The following is a 10,306-nucleotide window of genomic DNA, read 5'->3' as shown; positions in this document are numbered from 1 at the left end:
TGCATCATCAATTTCATCCTTTTCTCCCAATTCATGCATATCTTCCTCCTCAATCTAGACAAGTGGCCGGCTACTTGATTCTTAGTACCCTTTCTATCTTTTACCTCAAAATCAAACTCTTGCAGCAACAATACCCATCTGATCAACCTTGTATTTGCATCCTTTTTCGGCATCAAGTACCTCAAAGCATAATGGTCGATATGCACTATTACCCTCGTGCTAAGCAAAAAGGTTTGGAATTTGTCGAATGCAAACACCACTGCAAGAACTTGTTTTGTTACCGTCTATTCTCTTGGGCTTCATTCAGGGCTTTACTCGCATAGTATATGGGGTGAAGGATTCTATCCTTTCTCTATCCCAATACCACACCAAGTGAAGCCCCACTCGCATAACACATCACCTCAAATGGCTCATTCCAATCTGGTGAAATAATAATGGGCGAAGACACCAACTTTGCTTTCAACTCTCCAAATGCTTTACGAAAGGATTCATCGAATTAGAACTTACATTTTTTCTCGAGCAATTTTCACTAAGGATGTGCAATCTTCAAAAAATCCTTAATAAACCTCCGATAAAAACTGGCATGCCCAAGGAAACTTCTCACACCCTTGACAAAGATGGGGGGAGGAAGCTTCTCTATCACCTCTTCTTCGGCTCGATCAACCTCTATCCCCTTCTCCGATATGCGATGACCCAATACTATGACTTCTTTCACCATAAAGTGAAATTTTTTCCAATTTAGAACCAAATTACAATCCTCACATCTCTTGAGTACCTCAGCCAAATTACTCAAACACCGATCAAAGGAGTCTCCCACTACAGAAAAATCATCCATGAACACCTTAATAGTGTCCTCCACCATATCAGAAAATATCAACTCATATAACGCTGGAAGGTCGAGGTGTATTATATAACCCAAACGACATCCTTTTGAATGCAAAGGTACCATAGGGACAAGTGAAGGTGGTATTTTATTGATCTTCCAGAGCGATAGAGATCTGATTGTAGCCCGAATAGCCATCAAGGAAGCAATGTCAATCCTTGACTGCAAGTCTGTCTAACATCTGATCCATGAAGGGCATGGGGAAATGGTCCTTCACAGTCCAAGCATTCAACTTCTGGTAGTCCATGCAAACTCTCCAGCTGGTCATTGGCCGCATCGGAACAAGATCGTTGATTCATTAAGTACAACAGTCATCCCACTCTTTTAGGCACACATTGAACAAAACAGACCCAACTGTTGTCCGCAATAGGATAAATGAATCTAGCATCCAATCACTTGATGATCTCCTTTTTCACTATTTCTTGCATAGGTAGATTCGACCTTCTTTGGTGCCCAATACTCGGTTTGTGATCTAGCAGGATTTTTTGGAGAAAAATAGCGGGAGGGATCCTAATAATATTCGCAATAGTCCAACCAGTTGATCGCTTGAACCTCTTTAACACCGCTACCAAGCACTCTACTTGTTTCCCATTTAAATCTTATGCAATTATTATCGGCAAAGTGTCATCTGTACCCAAGAACACATACCTCAGATGAGGAGTAGAGCTTTAAGCTCTAATTTTGGGGCTTCCACAATAGATGGTCTCGCAGGTGGACACTCTCGATACTTCATATATAACTCTAATTTCTTCGTCTTTGACCAATATTCATGACGTTCAAGTGCAGCCACAAAAGAATCATACTCTTCAATACTATAACTGTTGAAATTCATGATGATCGTTTCTAGTGCCTCAACACCTAGTTGCTCTTCAATTCGCACCTCGGATACACTCTAAACCTTGTAGGATATACCAGATACCATTTGGAGATCACCACTCTTTTTCATGGACCTACAAATGTTGAAAATTGTTTCTTCATTATTTAACATAAACTTCATCTACCCCTTTTCCATATCGACTAGTGCACGCCTAGTGGCAAGGAATAGTACTCCTAGAGTGATGAGGACCTCAAAATCTACCTCATAGTCAAGAATAAAAAAATTGGTTAGAAAGATGAACGACTCCACTTTCACAAGCACATCATAAATTATACCTATGGGCCTCTTCACAGTTCTATCGGCTATTAGTAACCACATCGTAGTAGGCTTTGGGTCTTCAAACCCAACTTCTTTTAAATGAGAAATGGCATGAGATTTATGCTCACTCCAAGATCACAAAGCGCCTTAGAGAAGTGGAGAAACCCTATCGTACATGGAATAGTGAAGGAACCCAAATCTTCTTTTTTCTACACAAGAGATCTAGTAGCAATAGCACTACAATGTTGCATTCTGTCATCATCCTCAAAACTCACCGACCTCTTTTTGTCACTATTTCCTTCATAAAATTAGCATAACCAAGCATTTTCTCCTAAGCTTCTATCAATGGGACATTGATGGAAAGTTGTTTCAACATAGTGATAAATCGTCGGTATTCACCATCTTCCATTTTCTTCATTAATCTCTTCAGGAATGGTGGTGGAAGTCTAGGAATGGGGACCACCTTTTGTGATAACTTTTCTTCTTTCGTTGTTGCATCCACCAACTCTCCACTATCTTTAGGTACATCATCTTTCTTTGTCATATCATCTTGCACTACAAACGGCATAGGTGGGTCAATGGTCTGTTTACCTCCTGAGTAGTGATTTCCATGCAATGCCCAACATTCTTTCAATTCTAAATAGTGTTGCTTGGTAGAGTTCCAAGTTGGCGTGGGTTCACAGTGGCAAACAACTGATTCATTTGTAGCTCAAGATGCTTGATCGAGATTGCATGTGTATCCACCTTTTGCCCAATACCTGATATTTCACCTCTCATCTCCTTGACATTTTCAACAGTTGCATCAAATCTCCTTATCATCTTCTACAACATATCCTTAACCCGCGCCATACTACCTCCACCGTCCATAGGTGTAACTTCCCTATTTTGAGAGGGAACATATGGCCCACCCCGTTCATTCCTGTTGCCATAGTTGTTTCTGTTGAAGTTGTTGTCGCGGTTATAGTTCTCATCTCGGACATATTGACCCTCTCAATTTCAATTACCATATTTCCAACCTTGGTTTTCTTGACCTTGACGTCAATTATCCTGATTGGAATCTTGGGAGTTTGGTCGGAAATCCCCCGTGATTATTAAATACATATGTATCCTCTTCATAGTAATACTCATCTGTCGTGGTGGTTTAGCCAAATAATTCACCGTGTTCACTTTCTCAGTGCCTCCGCTCACATGTGTCAAGAACAACCCTAAATTAGTTCTCATATGTGTCATCTCTTCAGGAATCTCATCAGCAGTCAAATTATTTGTAGCCTGTACCGTGAAAGTGTTTCTCCCTGTGACTGACTTTCTAGTGATCCTAGATTTATTGTTGCGAGACATCTTCTCCAATTTCTCTGCAATCTCAGCATATATGCATTCCCCATAGGAGCCACCCACAATAATATCAAGCACTACTTTGTTGTTGTCTTCTTGACCTCTGTAGAAGTACTTATTCAGTGACAGATCATCAATGCGGTGGTTTGGGACACCTCTCATAAATGTAATAAATCTCTCCCAAGAGCTACTCACTGACTTTCCAAGTAGTGCCACAAAGTTTTTCACCTTATCCTTGTGGTTGAGCTTCTTGGACACTGGATAGTACCTCGCTAAGAACACATATCTTAACTGATTCCAAGCATAGATGAAGTTGTAGGGCATCTAAATGAACCATATAGCGGCATCTCCTGTCAGTGATAAAGGAAACACTCGCAACCCGATGACGTTCATATCCAAGTCCGGTCTACCCACAATACTTTTGCGCACACACCTCAGTTTAGCTATATGAGCATGTGGGTCTTCCGATGGTAGTGCCAAAAACAAGCCCCTCGCGGTGAGCATATTCATCAAGCTACTCGTCACCATGAATATGCGCCCAGGTGGTAGAGGGGGAAAAACAAGAGGTCCATCAGAATCTACAATGTTCATGTTGCCCCTATAGTAATACTGAAGTCGTGGGGATGCTGGAAGTTGCACCCTCAAGGCATCACCAAGTTGATTCTCAATGTTTGCCTGGTTGTGTGCCTCAACTGGTAATGGAGGTTGTTGGCATGCTTCATCACCTAGATTCACCCTTTTAGGAATAATTGGGACCCCTTGACTGTCTATCCTTCTCAGAGTTAGACTTAGTTCTAGATCGTATAGAGTGAGTGGCTCGGCTCCGTGTACTTGACATACACTAGAGATAGACCTAGGAGAAACAAGAACAAAAAGAGAAAGTAAAATCAAGAAATAGTTGACTAAATTTCAATAATGTAGATTAAAATTAATCTAAAATCCAGATTCCCCGGCAGCGTCGCCAAAATTTGATACACTCAAATTATACCTCCCAAAAGAAGCATAAGTGATCGTTATCAAGTAGAAAACCTAACTAGTATGTTGGGGTCGATCGCACGAGGAAAATGGTTTAGACTTAACATTAACTCACAACTATGTCTATTTAGTCAATGTCTTTCCAAAACAAGTAAAAGGTTTTTTTTTATGAAACAGATTCTTTTACCAGTGTAATCATCAATTAAACAAAAATAATCGTTGGATTTATGAAGATGAGAGAGTAATTAGGGTTTATATGTTTCCCACAATTTCATAACGCCTTATTCCTAGCAATAACAATTCTTTCCTAGTGTTTTACATGCAAAATGATAAGTTAGGTATCTCTAAATACTTGGTCCAACATCTAAAGAATTTCACCCCGTAACTTGTCCGGCTACATGTGTATAATTTACTTACCCTTACCTTTATCGCATATTAGACATCACAATCAATGTATGACTTAGTTATTACTTCGCACCAATCGACACTAGCCTATTAGATAGTAACTAAATCTATGTTGATAATTCTTTTCCTACTACCACCTCCTTGGTCCAACAAGTAGAAACAAGGAAAGTTCTAACGTGTGCACTCATTAAAAAGACTTCTAAGACAAAAGATTTATCATTGCATACAACAACACTATTGAGAATTGCTTAATTACTAGGATTACTTTGTTAATTATCCATGGTTCCCACAACCCTAGTTGTGGATTTAGTTACCCATGCAAGCAAGATCACAATTCATAGTTTTGAATTTAGAAATCATGAACTTACTCAATAATAAGAAGAAACCGAAAAATTCAAATTGAAATTGCAAGAAACTTCTTCAAACCAAATTCGGAAATTGATTAATTGCCAAAGTTTGCAACCAATAATCTACAACACACAAAATAGAACAATAACAATAGTAGCTAACCCCAAAAACAAGGTTCTAATGCCCTATATATAGAAAATATTATCCTAAAGAAAAAGGAATTAAAATAAGGAAAGTTTGTTCAGTTGATGTGGCTTCGATCTACGGACCAACTGATGGATGGTCGAATCAATCGATGATCCATAGACTCCTTCCGCCAGTCAGGACTTAGAATATTTTCGCTCCACCGGATAACACCTTCTCTGAATCAATCGATAGACCTACAGAACGGTCTTTTGATCCATCTACGATCCTTCGATGCCCTCCGTCCGTACTTAGAATTATTCCAAACTCGAGTATTGGAACCGTCATTGCCTCTCATAGCTCCACACTTGGTTAGACTTCCTCGATTTTCCTCCAAAGTCCTGAGGTGCTCATCTACGGTCACCAACTATGGTCCATCGATCAAACAATGGACCATTAATGGCCTCCGTAGGTCTTGTTCTGCGCTTTTTCAGTTGTTTCATTATCTGGAAGCCTGAACATCTTTCCCGCAAAACAAAACACAAAATTTATAAAAAATCACTACAAAAAGGTTTTAGAGACACACAACTCTTAAGTGAAATACATTAGAAATGTCGTGAAATTGCGGCACATCAGTTATTGGCCAAAGAATATGATTGGTGAGTGAGTCATTAAAAGGAACACGAGTATGATATATTCAAGGGTTCAAGATATTTATAATTTTGTATCATAGGAATAATTTAAGAAAAGTGAATGAATAAGACCTATCATATAAGCCCATGATTTGTAGTTGAAGAATTTATTGATCTTTGCCTATGAGGTTAGATATGACTATGAGATGTAAACTATTCATGTAAGACTTACTAGGAAGTTAAAATCATTTTTTCTAATGATTGAGTTTTGGTAGAGTGACAACCAAGTGTGTGTGGAGGATTTTATGTGGTTATGTTGAGCTAGATTGTTCAAATTATGATAGGTAACTTATTGATGTTCAACGGTGTGGACCTACAGTTTCACATGATTAATGTGGATTCGAGAGGATTGGAACTACTTTGTTGATGGGACGATACAAGTTGTTATGATATGTTACATAAGCATTTGATAGTGAGTAGAGGTTATGAAATTATATTACACTAAATTATTGAATTGATCAAGAATATTTCTTAAGTGTTGGTATGAGGTATATGATTGGTTTTGAATATTAGTTGAAATTTGGTATCGAAAAGATTATATGGATTTGACATTATATGTGATTCAATAACATTGTATTGATGGGAAATCCCTTTTCGATATGAAATTAGTGTTACCAGCCTTTAGTGGATCTGTATCTATCATAAATTACTTATTTAGAAAGCGAAAGAACTATAGTTTGAAAATTTTGAAAGAGATAATGTGTTTGTTATGAAGATTTGGATACTAGTGACAGTTTGAGAGTAAGGTTAATGATTGGTGTGGTTATGTTTTCTGTTAGTATTAAGAGTGTTGGCTTTAGTGAAGAATTTTGAGAAGTATGTAGGGTTCGATAAAATAAGTATGTGAGCACTTATAATAGGAACAAGATTGGTGTTTGTGGGAAGCTAGAAAATTAAAGAGATAGAGTATATGAATGAAAATGTTTGATATTGGCACTATGGAAGGAGTATCGAGTGTTATTCAGTTTTGGTTCTATATATTCTTATGCAACCATCTACTCCGTTTTGGATATGGTTTGGAGTGAGATTCACTACCTATACTCATACGTGTTTTCTATCTATGGGTGAATTCCTAGTGGTGAATCAGGTGTACCGATCCTGTGATTGTCCTCTTGGTAGGGTGAAATCCTTAGTCATACATGGTCATTTCAGTTATGAAAGATTTAGTATTGTTCGGGACAGTAGAAATATACTATTGGTTCTACATTCACAACCTTGCATATGAGAACTTATAAAAGAGATTCCATGAATAGCTACATTTATTTGACAGTGTTTTTATAGGCTTTGCATCCTAGAATGTTCCGCTTACTGTGTGTTTACTTGATCTTGTTCTTCATTGGGTTAGATAAGTTTGATTCTCCCTTGATGAGTACCAGTATTTAAAGATACGATTTTTATAAGCTAAGTTCATGGAAAGATTGTGTTTTGAAAAGAAAATCTTGATAAAATATGTGATGGTTTGTGCATTATGAGTGTGGTGGTGGTTAGATTTCACGTCTGGTTGTAGCCGATATCGATTCAGAATGTTATCTTGGTTATGTTAGAAAAAACTCGTCATGATAGTTGTGTTATGGTCTAACGGGTTTCCCTTAAGGTTGAGTTCAGGGGTTAGTTTGTGACTTAATAATCAATTTTGATTTGTAAATCTGTCAAATTTTGATTCTAAAGTTCAATTCTTGGAAGTTATCTTAATGGAGTAATTCTAAAGATGAGGTTATCACTCAGAGAGATGAGCACGACTTTGAAAAATAATACCTAAGGCTTTTGATCGTGTTGGTTATTCTTCCTTTTTCTTCCTTATGATCGAGGACGAACATGGTCTTTAGTGGTAGATAATGTAATGACCCGAAAGGTCATTTTTGAAAATTTTAATTATTTGGATAACTTGAGTTAATTAATTGATGGATAATTGTAGATAATTGACTTAATTAATAGTTAATGGATTAAAAGTAATTATTTATTTAAGACCCTATACCATTTGTCTCTCTCTCTCTCTCTCTCACACACACACACACACATATAATAAGTTGGTGAAATTTGGAACTTTTAATTTATAAACATTACTCAAAAGAAAAAAAAATAACTTTGAGAAACAAGGAAAAAGAGAGGTAGAAACATACTTGTGTGGCGGCATAGAACGAGGACGAGTGCTTTAGGTAAACAACATCTTACTCTGCTTAATATTTATTTTTGTTGGTTCTCCAATATCATTATTGTAATAATGATGGCTTGTAAAAAGGTAAAAGAGAGCACTTGATCTATTTTAAAGTTTTTCAAATTCAATATAGGTATGGGTGGTATTGGGATGGAAAGGAAAAAAATTGCCTACCAATGATTGACATAATAATTAGGTAATAATTATGGGGTAATCATTTGGATTTGAAATGATATGGAATGAATTATAGGTTTAAGACTAAGGTTATGCAAATCTGTTAAGATTAATTTATCGATGGTGCAACTTGGCCTTTGCTTCCGTTCTTTTCACAGTATTACATTATGAATTAGTTTTTTTATATTGAGATAGGTAATTATATATGAATATTATTATATTTATGATATTTAAGAAATTGAAATCTAACGCTAGACTTGAAATTTTAAAAATATGAGAGTTGACAAGTTATTGATATCAAAATTAGGATTTTGATTATAAATTTAGGTGAGTTTTTGGGTCTAGGCTAAAGGCATAGTAATGTAATTGTTGTTAGTTTTGGAATCTTATGGTGACTACAAATTTAAATAGATTGCATTTATTTGGAAATCCAACGAAAGGGCAAGGCTCATGTCCCGGAGTGTTTGTTTGACTATCTGAGGCAAGTTGATTTCTAAACCGATGTTATGTAAATGGAATGTGTGGATTTTTTTGTGTTATATGTTTGAGAGTAATGAGATTTGGTGATGGATTGACTTGTCCACATTGATCAATTTTAATGATGAAAAAAGGGTAAGAAAAGGTAATGTGATTGATTGTTTGTTTATCGTGTGTTGATTATAGACTATGGTTTGAAAGGCTTGTTGAATCATTGTTGATGTTGTTGTGAATTTTGCAATGTTATGAAAATGATCATCTTTCCATTATTTTTGTGAACATCTCATTTGCATTGTTCCGAGACATGGTTGTGACAAGTGTTATGTGCATTGAGAAAGAATAAGATATCAAAGAGTATGTAACATTTCGAGGGATGTATCGCGCGCCGCGATGGATACTACATTTTGAGAGACATATCGCACTCTGCGATGGTTACTATTATCGAGAGTCGTATTGCACGCCGCGATGGATGCATGGACATATATGTCCCTCATGGGCCTCAGACTGAGAGACAACGGTTGTGTATCATTAGGTCAGACATGCATCTATATACTTGACATTGCATTTCATTGCATTGCACATCTTTATCATTGGTGAACTTGATCTTGTGTATTATGGATCTTGTGAGTTTCTTTTTGTGAAACTTGTGATTAATGAATACTGAGCTTGTTGTTGAGGATATATAATTTATTAAAGTGTTGTTGTTGAGGATATGTAATTTGTTTAAGTGTTGTTATTTGAGCTCTGTTCTATGTTAACTGTGAGCTGTTAGGTTGGGTAAGTGTTATGCAGGTTGTAGTTGTGAATGTTCGGATGGGAGTACCAGTATTATATTCTCTTAACTCGTGTTTAGAGGTTTACTCGTTGAGTATCGTGTCATTTGATACTCACCCCTAGCTTATACAATTTTTTGTAGGTTAATAGTCCGGACCTTTGTGATATATTCTCTTCTTTTCTGAGGCTTCTTGGATGATTTGTGAGGTAGTTGTTTGTCATCTCAGCAGACTTTTTTACTCCTATTTATGATCTTGTCTACTCTTGAAACAATGTCATCTGAGACTTATATATTTATTTTGATTCAATTGTAATACTTTAGAGGCTTGTACACGTGACAACCAGATTTTGGGGATATTTTGAGTTTATTATAAAATTTCCGTAGTTTATTATAAAGGTTCAGTTTTAGATTGACTTGTCTTGGTGGAATAAGACGAGTGTCATCACGTCAGATTTTGGGTCTTGACATGAGTTGATCTAGATTGAATATGTCAATATATACTTTATGATAATTAAGGTAAAATTTAACCTTTTGAGTTAATCATTAATATATATTTAAAGTATTACTCATGTATAAGTAAATTATATTGTTTAGTCTGTATATCTTTTTGGCATAATACAGAAAAACATACCCTTTAACTTGACAGTAACTTACATTTATATCCTCTCACTTTGGATATGCACGAGTAGACACTTAAATTTGTGTAAAGTAGAACAAGCAAACACAGAAGTCCTACATGACACAATACACGTAGGACGAAAAATCACATGCAGGACGTCATATAGGACCTGTGTGTCTATTTGTTCAACTTTAGAAAAGTTTAAGTTTCTAG

Source organism: Solanum pennellii, chromosome 4, assembly GCF_001406875.1.
Source record: "Solanum pennellii chromosome 4, SPENNV200".
Lineage (NCBI taxonomy): Eukaryota > Viridiplantae > Streptophyta > Magnoliopsida > Solanales > Solanaceae > Solanum > Solanum pennellii.
Note: the sequence above shows the minus strand (reverse complement) of the source record.